Source organism: Chiloscyllium punctatum, chromosome 52 (genome assembly GCF_047496795.1).
Source record: "Chiloscyllium punctatum isolate Juve2018m chromosome 52, sChiPun1.3, whole genome shotgun sequence".
Classification (NCBI taxonomy): domain Eukaryota; kingdom Metazoa; phylum Chordata; class Chondrichthyes; order Orectolobiformes; family Hemiscylliidae; genus Chiloscyllium; species Chiloscyllium punctatum.
Window position 1 is genome coordinate 918,036 of NC_092790.1, and position 15,905 is coordinate 933,940.

Here is a 15,905-nt window from a genome sequence, read left to right on the forward strand (position 1 = left end):
ACATGGGAGAAACAAGAACAATTACAACATGGAAACAATATTTAGGCAGGCACGTAGAAAGGGGAAGGGTTGAAGGGTATGGGCCAAACACAGGCAAATGCGGCTCGTTCATTTTTGGAAAAATAGTCAGCATTGATGACTTGGACTGAAGGTTCTGTTTTCATGCAGCATGACCCTGTACCCAGTTAAAGAGGAGGAGAATACGGAGATAAGGCATGTTGTAGACTCTGAAGCAAGCTATAGCCATAGGGATGGTAGTCTGGAGTGCACTGCATTTCAAATATGCGGAGGGACTATATGGAAAGAAGGAGGTTACAGAGATAGGAACTGTTATAGGAATTAAAAATTATTGAAGACACTCATCCACAATCCATACAATAACTATAGTGTTGGAGAGGGAACACAGAACAGAAAGATCCCAGGCAGCGTTCCCACCCTCTCGTGGGAGGCCTGTTTTAATCTCTGTTGTACTGATGCTCACTAAGAAAGCACAGGCCTGGATTGATAACTGTGAACTCTCTCTGCTGTCTCAGTACAAAAGTTAAAATAGGGGTGGTGATTGAGCCAGGGCTGTGTCCGTGCTGTGCTCCCCCTCCAGCATTGTATCTATGTCATGTCTTGTTCGCTGATGTTTGAAGCCCTCTCAGTGATGTCTGCTCTGTGTTTTGAGAGTGATCTTACCTCACTGCAGGGTTAATTGAAGGCTCCAGATCTCCCTGCCCTTTGTCTCTCTCTCTGACCAACCATCTTCAATGAGGTTATGGACAAGACACCCAGCAGTTGGGAAGTCAATTGAGTCAGGAGCTTCATGATTACCCACAGAAGACAGACAAATAGACAGAATAGAAAATTATACTGATGCAATGAGGATTACACATGGAGCATGGCACTGAGTCCCACAGAGGTCTGGAAAATCCCAGTGTCCAACCCTGGCCTGTGCTGTTGCGTCTCTCTGGAGTGGGGAATTCTGTTAGCTCAGGAACTGGAGTAGCTGCAAGAGTGAGAGATGCTGACAGAGGCAGCAATTAGACCCACACATTGAGGGATACCACATGGAGAGATACTGAGTGATATCACCAGAGTGCAGGAAGGTGTCAGGATCAAATAATTGTGACAAAAGAATAGGTTTAGCTTCACGATGAACTGCTATATCTGGTCAAGGAGTGCGCAACCTGTGAACAGGCGAAGTGATGGCCTAGTGTTATTATTGCTAAAGCATGTTTCCAAAACCTCAGCTAATGTTCAGGGGAGACAGGTTTGAATCACACCGTCTAAAATGGCATAAATTGAAATCAATAAATTCAAATATTATAATTAACCATCCATAAATATGTATGAAACCATTGCTGATGTACAAAAAACCCAAACACTTGTCCTTTCGAGAAGGACATCTGCCCATCCTCACGTGGTCTGCACGACATACCGACAGCAAAGTGTTTTCCAAATCCAAATAGAAAAGGTGATGCATTGGAACAGCATGGAGATGTGGCTGAAGACAAGCAGAAAGGAACAGGATGGGATAAATTTTAACTAAAACTCTACATTAGCGAATTGGTTTCTGATAGGAAATTGTGGGAAAAAGTACAGATTTTTTTTCCGCATAGACAAAGTCTCTTCAATGAGGTAGCTGGATTTGTGACACAGATGAAAGAGATTTAGACACCAGAGAGATATGGTTACAGGGTAAACAAAATGTGGAACATAAACATTCAATGGTTCACAACCCTGTGAAAACTCAGGCAAAATGGACGACGCTAACAATAATAAGTAAAAAACGGCTTTAGATATAAAGCGCGGGGGGTGGGGGTGGGGGTGGGGGTGGGGGGACCTTAAAAATCAACAGGCAAACAATCGTCACAAATTATCCTTATCAGATAATGTTAAGGATAAGGCACAAGATATTTAATAAGTACAGTTAGAGGAAGAGGATCCCCAACTAAGCAGTGGGGCCTGTTTGAATCCAAAGGGACAATCTGTGCATGGAGCCAGAGGAAGTAGGTGAGGTCTACAATGAATACTTCCCATCTGTATTCACACAGGAGAAAGACATTATAGCTGGGGATTTCAGTTGGGATGGTGAGGTTCTGGAACATGTTAAGATCAATGAGAAGGAGGCGTTAAATGTATTCACAGGCAAAAAGGTGGAGAAATTTCCAGTAACAATAAAGTATATCCCAGGCTGTAATGAGAGGGAAGGGAGCAGATTGCTGGGGCCCTGGCGGATATATTTAAGACTTTGCTGGCCACAGGTGAAGTGCAAAATGACTGGAGGATAGCTAATGTGGTTCCATTGTTCGAGAGCAGCAGGGACAGGCCAGGTAATTACCGAGCAGATTGTCTGACAGCATTGGGAAGAAAATTATTGGAAACAATTCTGAGGGACACAATGAATCAATATTCAAAATTACAGGAATACATTAAGGATTGTCTGAATGGATTTGGTAGAGGACTGTCCTCTGATATTGATGAGGACAGTGCAGATGATGTGGTTTACATGGAGTCTATTAAGGTCTTTGACAAGGTCCCACATGGAAGGCTGGTCCTAACGGGAAGAGCCCATGGGATCCAAGGCAAGTTGGCAAAGTGGTTCCACAATTGGTGGAGCGTGTATTTCACGATTGGAAACCTTTGCCCAGCGGATGTCCCATAGGGATCTGTACAGGAACCATTGCTGGTTAATATGTACATTAATATCTCAGATGTGAAAGGAGGAGGTATCATGAGTAGTTTTGCAGATGACGTGAAAGCTGAGGGTGTTGTCCACAGTGAGGGGGATGGTCTCGGGCTGTCGTCTGATATTGATCAGATGATGAACTGAGCAGAGTAATGGCAGATTGAGTTTACTTCTGATAACTATTGGAAGTTAATAAGTGAACAATATCCATCATGAATTGTAGGTCCTCCTTGAATACTGAGGAACACTTCGACCTTGGTGGACAAGTCCCTGGATGTCTGAAGGTGTCAGCACAGGTAGACAGGGTGGGAAAGGCACCTGAACTGAAAGCTGGAGGTGGACCCATATCCTGGTGGGGAACGTTGCTGGAGCTGCTCGAGAGGAGTTAAACTCGTCTGGCAGGGGTGTGGGACCCATAACAGTCGTAAGGCCAGAAAGAAATTTGTGGCTGGTACAGATGTTCAAGAGAGCAATATAAATAGACAAGGCAAGCAAGAACATAGCAGACAATGAGGGAAAACTGGTGGATTAAACTGCATTTATTTCAATGCAAACGGCCGCACAGGTAAGGCAGATGAACCCAGAGCATGGATGGGAACATGGGACTGGGATGTTGTAGGTATTACAGAAACACAGCTGACGGAGCGACAGGACCAGCAGCTCAATATTCCAGGGGACAGATGCTACAGGTAGGATAGAACAGGAGGCAAAACAGGAGGAGAGCTGGTGGGTTTGATTGGGGGAAAAATCCCAGCAGTACCTAGAGGGAGTATTCATGCAGGATCGCCCAGTTAAGCGATGTTGGTGGAACTGAGAAATAGAAATTGCTCATCAGTTTGCTACGGTCGTACTACAGCAATAGGCAATGGGAGATGAACGAGCAAATGTGTCATGAAATCTCAGATACCTGTTAGAATAATAGGGTTGTAGGGGTAGGGGATCTTAACCATTCCAAACCTGGACTGGGATTGCTACTGAGTTAAGCATTTGGATGGAAGGAATTTGTTAAGTGTGTTCCAAAAACTCCCGTCATTATGTAAATGGAGAATGGGGCGAAACCTGACCTCCCCTTGGGAAACAAGGTCGGGAATGGGACTGAGGTGTTAGTGGGGGAGCTCTTTGGAAAGTCACTGCAATTGTATTAGTTTGAAAATAGCGATGGAAAAGGACAGGCCTTGTCCACAAGTTCAAGTTATACAATGGAGCAGGATAGTATTAGACAGGAACTTTTAAAGTAGATCTGGGGAGGATATTTGCAGGTAAAGGGAAGTCTGGCAAGTAGATATATCTTAAAACCAAGACAAAAGGAGCGTTCGGCGCCAGCGTGTTCCTGTTAGTGTGCAGCTCAATGCTGACTGAATTAGGAAACACTGGCTGAGTTTCGAGGCTGTGGTCAAGAAAAAAAGGGGTCACATGTCAGATATAACTGGCTGACTCAAGGGAATCCCTTCAGGAGCATCGGGGCTGTAGATATACACTTAGGGTGGAAATCAGGAATGTACAAAGGGGACACGAGATCGCTTTGGCAGAGAAAGTTAAGGAGAATCCAAAGAGACTCTACAAGTGTATTAAGAGTAAATGAAGAGCTCGGGACAAACCCGGTCTCCTTAATGATCAATGAAGGCAACGATGTGTGAAACCACAAGATCCAAAACAAATATTTCACTTTGGAACATACTGTGGATAAAGACTGGGGCGCTCAGGGAACTAAACAGTGTTTGGCCTGACCACTATTGGAATACTGTGTGCAATTCTGTTCTCAATGCCACAGGAAGGATGTCGTGAAACATGAAAGGATTCAGAAAAAATGAACAAGGATGTTGCCAGGGTTGGAGGGTTTGCGCTACAGGGAAATGCTGAATAAGCTGGGGCTGTTTTCACTTGAACATGGGAGGCTGAGAAGTTAACGGATAAAAGTGTTTAAAATCATGATGATCATCAATAGGGTCAATAGACAAGGTCTTTTCCCCAGGCTGGGGTTTCCCAACCGACACGACATATCTTTAACGTGCGAGACTTTAAAGGAACCTAAAGGAGAATTGATTCCTGCAGAGTGTTTGGAATAAGCTGCTAGTGGAAATCGTGGAAGGTGATCGAAATATATTTAAAAGGCATGTGGATGGATGTATGAATAGGAAGGGTTTAGAGGGAGATTGGCAAAATTCTGCAAATGTGACGAGATACGTCATGCAGGAGTTGGCCCGAAGGGCCTGTTTCTGTGCTGTACATCTCTATGACTCAACCTCTTGAAATGATTCCACATTAGAGAATAGGAGGTGTTGGAGGTTTTAAAACACAAAGGTAGATAAATCCCAAGGACCTGATCAAATGTATCTCAGGACACTGTGGGAAGCTGGTGAAGAAATTGTAGGCCCCCTAGCAGAGATATTTGTACCATAGAGAGCTGCATGCAATAGGCTGATAGACTGGAGGGTGGCATTGTGGACAGTGAAGAAGGTTTTCTGAGATTACAAAGGGATCCTGATGAAATATGTGAATGGCTGAAAAACTGTTGATGGAGTTCAATCCGAATAAATGTGAGGTAATGCATTTGGTACAACAAACACGGGCAGGGCTTATACAATTAATGATAGGACCTTCGGTAGTGTGTTGTAGAACTCAGGGTTCAGGTACATAATTCTTTGAAGTTGCAACACGAAGAGACAGGATGGTCGAAAAAAACTTGCTTGCCACACTTGCTTTCATTGCTCAATTCTTTGGATATAGGAGTTGGGAAGTTGCATTGAGATTATACAGGGCATTGGTGAGTCCACTTCTGGAATACTATGTCCAGTTCGGGTCACCCAGTTCTAGGAAGGATATTTTTAAGCTGGAGAGGATTCAGATGAGATTTACTGGGATGTGGCTGGTTATGGAAGTTTTCAGTTATAAAGAAAGTCTGAATGTTGAAACCTGAATGTTGACAGATGACCTCATAGAAGTTTATAAAATAATGAGTGGGATTGATAGAGTTAATGGGAGTTGTCTTTTCCCATGGACAGGGGAGTTTCAAGACAAGGCACCACATTTTTAAGTTTAGAGGAGAAACATTTTTTTTAAAAGTACATGAGGACACATTGTCACAGAGAGGGTGGGATGCGTGTGGAATGAACTTCCCAAGGAAGGGTTGAATGTGGGGACAATTACAAAGTTTAAAGACATTAGGATTAGTACAGGAATAGGAAAGGTTTGAAGGGATATGATCCAGGAACAGGAAGGTAGGATGAGATCAGTTTTCGAGTATGGTTAGCATTAATTGAACAGTGCGATATAACTCTTTGACTCTGATTATAATGTTGTGTCATTAATTCAGAAAGGCTGCAAGAGAAAGCCAGGGAACTACAGACTGATGAGCCAGCCATCAGGGTGGGTCAGTTGTTGGAGGTCATTCTGAGAGGTAGGACTTACACGTGTTTGGAACGATAAGGCCTGATTACGGACAGCCAGCATGGCTTTGTGCGTGGGAAAACATGTCCCACAACCTTGACTGGAGTTTGCTCAAGATGTGACCAAGAAGGTAGATCAAGGCAGAGCAACAGATGTTGTTTCTGGCTTCAGCAAACCCTTGGTCAGTGTGTAGTATGATACATTGGTTAGTAAGGGTAGATCACAAGGGATCAGGGAGAGCTAGCCAGCAATGGGATATACAATGGGATGACAGTGGGAGACAGAGGGTGGTGGGAGAGGGTTGTTGTCCAGACTGGAGGCCTCTGACCAGCAGTGTGCTGGAAGGATTGTTGCTGGGACCACTGTTGTGCACCATTTACATAAACAATTTGAGTGAAAAGATAGCAGTCCCTGTTAGTATGTTTATGGATACCAAGATTTGTGGAAGAGTGGGCAGGGAATATAGTTATCAAAGGGGATGGTAATCTACTGGGCTAGTGGGCCAAGGAATGAAAGATGGAGTTTAATTCAGGTGTTGGATTTAGATCAGACAAGCCAGGGAGGACTAACACGGGTAATGGTTGGGCCCTGGACAGTGTTGTCGAACAGAAAGAGACCAAGGGGGTGCAGTTACATTGTTTCTTGAAATGGAATCACAGGTGGATAGAGTGGTGGGGAAAGCAGCATGTGGCACACTTGTCTTCATTGGTCAGACCATTGAGTACATGAGTTAGAGATATTTGTAACATTGTCGTCTATATTTCCCCTGGGCAGAGAAGGCCACAGGGTGTCCTTATAAAGGTTTATGAAACCATATGGGGCCAAAGTAAGGTGAATAGCCAAAGGAAGGTGAGTCCATAGCAGGAGGCACAAACACGAGGTGACAGAGCAAGGATTTAAAGAGGGAGCTGAGGGGCAATATTTTCCACAGAGGATGTTGCATAGATGGAATGGACTGCCAGAGGAAATGGTGAAAACAAGTACAATTACAACATGGAAAAGACACTCGGGCAGGTACATGGAGAGGAGAAGATTTGAAGGGAGATGAGCCAAACACAGGCAAACCCCGACTCATTCCATTTCAGAAACCTCGGCCGAAGAGTCATGCAGCACAGAAACAGACCCTATGTCTCCAGTTGTTGAAGGAGGAGACTATCGGGACAAGGCATGTTGCAGAGACTGAAGCAAGTTACAGCGATATGGATGGTCATCTGGGCTGGAGGTTTCAAATATGTGAAGTAATTGGTGAGGGGGAGGAGACGACTGAGATAGGAACTGTTATAGGAGTTAGAATGATTGAAGACACTGGTCCACAAGACATGCCATAGATACAGTGTTGGAGAGGGGAGAGGGAATAGGGAACAGAAAAATCCCAGGAAGCATTACCACCCTCTCGTGGGAGGCCTGCTTTTCCCTCTGTTATCCTGATGCTCACCAAGACAGCGCACGCTTGGATTGAAAACTGGGAACTCCCGGTGCTGTCTCAGTACAACAATACTTAAAATCAAGGTGGTGACGGAGCCTGGGGTGTGTCCGTATTGTGCTCACCCTCCAGCACTATATTTATGTCATGTCTTGTTAGCTGATGTTTGGAGCCCTCCCATTGCTCTCTGCTCTGTGCACTGTGCACTGTTACCTGGCGTCAGGATTTATTGAAGGCTCCCGACCTCCCTGACCTTTGTCTCTCTGGCTGATCAACTATCTTCCCAACCAGCAGTTGGCAAGTCTATTGAGTCAGGATCTCCATGAGTACCTGTAGAAGACACAGAAATAAGCAGAATGGGGAATTAGACTGATGCAGTGAGGGTTACACATGTAGAATGGCACTGAGCCCCACAGAGATCTAGAAAATTCCAGTTTCCATTCCTGGCCTGTGCTGCCTCATCTTTCTGGAGTGGAGAATTCCGTTGGCTGAGGATCTGGAGTAGCTGCAAGAGTGAGAGACGCTGACAGAGGCAGCGATTGGACCCACACAGTGAGGGATACCACATGGAGAGATACTGAGTGATATCACCAGAGTTCAGGATCAAACAATTGTGCAGGAAGAAAGAGTTTTGATTCACGTTGCACTGCGATATACAAACTGTAAGCAGGCGAAGTGATGGCCCTCGTGGCATTATTGTGAGACAATTTATCCAGAAACTCAGCAAGTGCTCTCTCGACACACGTTCAAAACCCACCATTGCGAATGATTGAATGTGAATTAAATGCTTCAAAAAAATGTAATTAAAAACCTATAAGTGAGTATTAAACAATTGCAGATGTAAGAAATATCCATAGAGTGCATTCCTGTCTTTAGTGAAGTAATCTGAGATGGGACTGGGATATCACAGGTATTACAGAACAACAGCTGAGAGAGGGACAGGACAGGCAGCTCAATGTTCCAGGGGACAGATGCTGCAGGAAGGACAGAAGGGGAGCTGAGAGAGGAGGAGAGCTGCTGGTTCTGATTGGGTGAAACATCCCAGCAGGACTGAGAGAGGATATTCCTGCAGGATCGCCCAGTGAAGCTGTGTTCGTGGAATTAATCAATAACAATGGGGCTTCCCTTTCCTCTGATTGTTCCATAGACCCCGGGAGCCCCGCCCCCCTGCACCTTGACCTTCTCAAGATGGCGACCCTCAGTCCCGCACTCTCTCTTCCCTCAAACAAATGGCGGCGGTGACCCTGGGCCCCTTCCCTGATCAGAGACCGCCTCCTCCTTACCCGGGCCTGGAGGGTCTTTTTCGAGTTTTTTTTTAAACCTGTAACCAGGACTTGTGAATTCTCTCCGCTCCTTTCTCCCAGCGAGACTCCCTCACACCGGATCTGAGCGCTGCTCTCTGAAGCTGATCGCAGCCGAAGAAAGCAGATCCATGTGTCTCTCTGTCCTTAGCAATGCGACACTGCGCATGCGTCTGAGGTTATCAGTGAGTTGATAGTGAATATTCATATCTGCACGGAATCATGGGTGAAATATTAGACATTAACTGGACAGAAAAATTGTTAAAGTCATTGAGATATCTAGCATTCAAACAGATTGTTCGGTCCAACTCAACCATACCGGCCAGATATGTAAATTACCAATCGTTCTGAAAGTTTGAAATTAAGTTTCATACTCGAGTTGTGCAAATCGATTGGAAATATGTACGTGATCAGATTTCCATCTCAACTATTGATTTATGGGAAAGGTTTAATGCTCCACTATGTTAGTGAGAATGATCAATCCTGCAAAACAGTTGGCTTTCTGACCAATCTTGAAGCGTTCACTCCCGAGAATGCTTTGGCCCCGCTCCACGCTCATTCTGGTTGGAGAACCGGCCGCTGCTCGGTCCTCCAGTTACGCCCCTTCTTCCCAATTACAGAGTTGATTCGGGCGTGACTCAGCAGGCTCAGGGAAGTAAATATTCTGGGAGTATGGTTCAAATCCTGCCATAGCAGATGGTGGATACCTAAGGGAAGTAAGAGTCGATGCGGTGAAAATATCCGGAATCTTGGACCAACAGCCTTAGGTTCAGTTCATAGCTTGTGCAGGTGTGTATAATAACAACTTTGAACAGGTTCATGAGGAAAAAACAAGGGAAAGGCAGGAACAGAGTTAAAAACAATATAAAATGCTTGCATGGTGGTGGGGCTCTCAATGCTCAGATGATTTTAGTCTTTACCAAGTGATTGTGGGTCCCAGTACAGACTGTTGCACTCCTCCTTGTGCACAGCCGGACACCACAATTGTGGGGCAAAGTGTTGTGGTGGGATATAGAGGTGCTTTTCTGGAAGGTGTTCAGTTTTGAAGGTGAAAATAGGTGAGAAGGAGTAGGGTTTTGTATGAAGCTACCTGTTCGCCTCCTGTTGCAGCATATTATTGCCCTGACTATACCTTGTCCATGTGTGGTAGAGATCAGTGACATTTCATAAGCCTACAATACAAGATCTGTCACTCTGTTTAAGGCAGTAAAGGCACTGTAGTTATAGAAAAATACAGCACAGAACAGGTCCTTCAGTCCTTGATGTGCGCTGACCTGTGAACTATTCTCAGCTCGTCCCCTGATACTATCCCAAAATCACCCATGTGCTTATCTAAGGATTGTTTAAATCTCCTGAATGTGGCTGTGTTAACTACATTAGTAGGTAGTGCATTTCACACCCTAACCAATCTCTGAGTCAAGAACCTGCCTCTGACATCTGTATTAAAGCAATCATGCCTCAATTTGTTGTTATGCCCCCTCGTACACACTGATGTCACCATCCTAGGAAAAAGCCTTTCACTCTCTACCCTATCTAAGCCTCTGATCATCTTGTATGTCTCTATCAAATACCCTCTTAGCTGTCTTCTTGCCAATGAGAACAGGTTCAAGTCTCTCAATGCTTCCCCATAAGACCTTCACTCTAGACCAGGAAACATCCTGGTAAATCTCCTCTGCATCTTTTCCAATGCTCCCACATCCTTCCTGAAATATGGGCACCAGAACTGCGCACAATATTCCAAGTATAACCGCATCAGTGTTTTGTATATTTACAGCATATTACAGCTCCCCAACTCAATCCCTCTATGAATGAAAATTAACACACTGTATGCCGCCTTAACAGCACCATCCACCTGGGTGGTACTTTTAGGCATTTATGTAAATAGACTCCAACATCCCTCTGCACATCTACACTACCAAGAATCTTTCCATTGGCTCAGTACTCTGCCTTCCTGTTTTTCTTCTCAAAGTGCTTCACCTCACATTTAGTTCCATTGAACTCCATTTGCCACCTCTCAGCCCAATTCTACAGTTTATCCAAGTCCCCCTGCAACCAGTTAACGTTCTTCCACACTGTCCACTACTCCACTGACTTTAGTGTCGTCTGCAAATTTACTATTCCATCCACCTATGCCTGCGTCTAAGTCATTTATAAAAATGACAAACAGCAGTGGTCCCCAGACAGATCCTTGTAGCACACCGCTAGTAACCAAACTCCACCAGGCTGAATATTTTCCATCAACCACCACTTGCTGCCTTCTTCCAGAAAGCTGGTTTCTAATCCAAACTGCTAAATCACCCTCAATTCCACATCTCTGCATTTTCTCCAACAGCCTACCATGTGGAATGTTATCAAAGGCTTTACTGAAGTCCATGTATACCACGTCAACTGCCCTACCCTCATCTACATGCTTGGTCACCTTCTCAAAAAACTCAATGAGGTTTGTCAGACACAATCTGCACTTGACAAAACCATATTGACTATCTAAAATCAAATTAGTGTTTGCTAGATGATTATAAATCTTATCTCTTATAATCCTTTCCAAAATCTTTCCTACATCAGAAGTAACGCTCACTGGTCTATTATTACTTGGGTCATCTCGACTGCCCTTCTTGAACAAGGGCACAACATTTGCAATCCCCAGACCTCTGGTGCCAAACCTGTAGACAACGATGAACCAAATATCAAAGACAAAGGCTCTGCATTCTCCTCCCTAGCTTCCCAGAGAATCCTCAGAAAAATCCCATCCAGCCCAGGGGATTTGTCTACTTTCACTCCTTCTAGAATTGATAACACCTGTTCATAACTAACCTCGATCCTTTCTAGTCTAATATCTCGTACCTCATTCTTCTCCTCTGCAATATACTTGTTTTCCCAAGTGAAAACCGATGAAAAATGTTTGTTTGCCAACTCTCCAATCTCCACAGGGTCCACACTCAACTTCTCACTTCTGTCTTTGATTGGCCCTATTCCTACCCTATCCTTTTATTCCTCACATACCTATAGAAAGCTTTAGGGTTCTCCTTTATTCTATTCGCTAAAGACTGCTTGTGTCCTCTCTTTGCTCTTCTTAACTCTCTCCTTAAATCCTTCCCAACTGATCTGTAACTCTCCATTGCCTCATCTGTATCATTTTGCATCATCGACATATAAGCCTCCTACTCCTTCTTAACAAGATATGCAATTTCCGTAGTAAACCACGGTTCCCTTACCTTATCACTTCTTCCATGCCTGACAGGGATATAGCTATCAAGGACATGCAATATCTGTTCCTTAAACCAGCTTCACATTTTAATAGTCTGCATCCCCTGCATTTTGCTACCCCCATTCTATGCATCGTAATTCTTGCCGACACTCTGGGGACACACACACACACACACTGGGACACTGATTCTCTCTCACACTCTGGGATTCCGTTACACACACTGGGAATCTCTCACACTCTTGGACCTCTCCCATTCACTCTGGGACACTCTGATTCTCTTACACACACTGGGATTCTCTCACACATTCTGGGACACTCTGGGATTCCCCCTCACACATTCTGGGATTCCGTGACATTCTCTGGGACACTCTCTCACACCCTCTGGGACTCTCAGAGAATCTCCCCTACATTCGGGGATTCCCTTACTCACCATGGGACTCTGGGACTCGCGCTCTCTCTCACTGTGGGATTCCATTACACAATCTGGGATTCTCTCTCACACTCTAGGAATCCCTAAAACACTCTGATTCCCTTACGCAATCTGGAAGACTAGGACCTTCGCCCCCACACTCTGGGATTCCCTCTCTCACACTCTGGCACAGCCCGGCACCCTCTGGGATTCCTTTACACAATACTGGGACATTCTGTGATTCTCTCTTACACTCAGGGATTCCTTTACACACTATGGGACTCTGGGATTCTCTCTCACACACCCTGGGAACTCTAGGATTCCCTTACATACTCTGGGACACTACGGGATTCTGTCACACACTCTGCGAATCTCCCTCACAACCTGGGACTCTCTCTCACACTCTGGGACCCTCTCCCACTCACTCTGGGGCACTGTGATTCTCTTATACACACTGGGATTGTGTCTCGCACGCTGGGAATCTCTCTTACATTTGGGGATTCCCTTACACACTCTGGGATTCCCTCTCACACACAGGGACACTGTCGCAAACTCTCACACTCTGGGATTCTCTTACACACTCCGGGACACTCTGTGATTCCCTCTCTGACACACTGCAATTCCCTCTCTCACACACTGGGACACTCTGGGGTTCTCTCACACACCCTGGGATTCCCTCTCTCACACTCTAGGATTCTCCATCATACTCTATAGCACACTCTGGGATTTCCTCTGGCACAGCCTGGGATTCCCTCTGGCACACCCCGGGACACACTGGGATGCCCTTACACACTCTGGGACATACTGTGATTCTCTCTCTCACTTGGGGATTCCATTACACATCATGGGACTCTGGGATTCTCTCTCACACAGACTGGTGTTTTCTCACACTGACACTCAGATTCCCTTACATATGCTGGGATTCACACTCTCACACTCAGGTACTCTGGGATTCTCTCTCACACACTCTGGGATTCCTGTACACACTCTGGGACACTGATTCTCTCTCACACTCTGGGACTGTCTCACACAATCTGGGACACTGGGACCCTCTCCCACACACTCCGGGACACTATGATTCTCTTACACACAATGGGATTCTCTCGCACACTCTGGCATACTCGATGAATCTCTCTTACATTCGGGGATTCCCTTACACACCATGGGACTCTGGGACTCTCTCTCTCACTGTGGGATTCTCTGACACACTCTGGGAATCCCTCTCACACACTCTGGGACACTCGCAAATTCTGGGACACGCACACACTCTAGGACATTTTGGTATTCCCTTACACACTCTAGGACACTGTTGCACACAAGCTGGCACAGCCTGGGACTCACTCTCACACGGTGGCACAGCCTGGGACTCACTCACACTCACATATGCTGGCACAGCCTGGGACTCACTCACACTCACACACGCTGGCACAGCCTGGGACTCACTCACACTCACACACGCTGGCACAGCCTGGGACTGACTCACACTCACACACGCTGGCACAGCCTGGGACTCACTCACACTCACACACGCTGGCACAGCCTGGGACTCACTCACACTCACACACGCTGGCTCAGCCTGGGACTCACTCACACTCACACACGCTGGCACAGCCTGTGACTCACTCACACTCACAGGCACAGCCTGGGACTCACTCACACTCACACACGCTGGCACAGCCTGTGACACACTCACACACGCTGGCACAGCCTGGGACTTTCTGTGAATCTCTCTTACACTCGGGTATTCCCTTACACACCATGGGACTCTGGGACTCTCTCACTCAATCTGGGACTCTCTCTCTCTCACTCGCTGTGGGATTCTGTTTCACAATCTGGGACTCCCTTACACAATCTGGGACACTGGGACCCTCGCCCACACACTCTGGGATTCCCTTATGCAATTTGGGACTCTGGGACTCTCTCTCTCTCTCTCTCTCTCTCTCTCACTCACACACACACACACACACACATACACATACACAAACACTCTAGCTCACTGGGACCCTCGCCCAAACACTCTGGGATTCTCTCACACACTCTGGGACACTCTAATTCCCTTACACACTCTGGGACTCGCAAACACACTCTGGGACACACACACTCCGGGAATCCCTTACACACTCTGGGACACTGGGAGGCTCTCCCACACACTCCAGGTACCCACTCTGGGATTCCCTCACACACTCTGGGACACTCACACACACTCTTGGACGCTCTGGGGTTGTCTCACAAATTCCGGGATTCCATTTCGCACCCTGGGACACGCCCTCACAAGCTGGGACACTTTGGGATGTGTCCTCGCCTGTTGGGACACCCTGGGACGCGCCCTCGCACTCGGGGATGTGCCCTTGCACGCTGGAACACCCTGGGATGGGCCCTCGCACCCTGTGTCACGTGGCAACGGGGTTGGACGGGACGGAGGAGGAACGGCGTTGCATGGGGTTGGGGGAAACGGCGTTGGGGGGGAACAGTGTTGCATGGGGTTGGGGTGGACGGTGTTGTGTGGTGGTTCGACGGGGTTTGGGGGTCGGTGTTGTACGGGTTTGGGGGGTATGGCGTTGCAGTGAGTCTGTGGCGGGGCAACAGCATTGTACTGGGTCGGAGGGGGAAACGGCGTTGGATGGGGTTGGGGTGGGTGAGGGGACAGGAGCCCCCTGTAAATAAAGGTCCAGCCCCTCGGAGCCTCCTGTAAACACTGACACATTTCACCCACCCCACCCAACCCCTCCCTTGAAATGCCCTGTAAACACTGACATTTCCCCCACACCACCTCCCTCGGATCCCTCTGTAAACACTGACATATTCCTCTGGTGTATTAATCCGCTCCTATAAGTTTGTGTAATCATCCCCACAACCACGCTAAATCAGCTTCTCAAGCTCCCACTCACAATGAAAGCTATAGCCCCCTTTTCAATTGGGTGAAATGAACAATCCAAATGATACCCTTGCATTCCCTACATCAGAGCAGTGACTACTCTTCAAGCTGACAATCTGGGCCTCCAATCAATCTCTCTGTTCTAGGAATTCACTGAGTAAATATTAAAGAAATATCCATTATGATCCTGACAGACCACTATGCAGGGATTTCCCCTGAGGGAGAATATGGGTATCTCCTGAATTGTCCCAATGGCTGGAAGTGTTTCTCCATTGACATCCTCTGATTCAGAGTCCAGAAACTGGGGTGTGTGGAAGGACAGGACTGTGTGAGCTACTGTACACCACATCTGACTGTGTCAGTCAGAAAAATAAATCTCTCGGTTTAGAGTCTTGTCATGGTCAGTGAGGATCAGTAATGGACGTTCGATTCCCTGTTTGGGAGAAAACCTTGCTATTTTGCAAGATCAACCTTTTAAATTCAATATTCCCATGATTCAGAACTGCCTACAGAGTCAGCGATGAACAACGGACCCTAATTTACACCCAGACATCACTGAGACAAAGAAAGAGTCTTTGCTGTTTCAATAGCACAATCACAATGCCACAGTCAAGCAAATCAGGGGATTGTT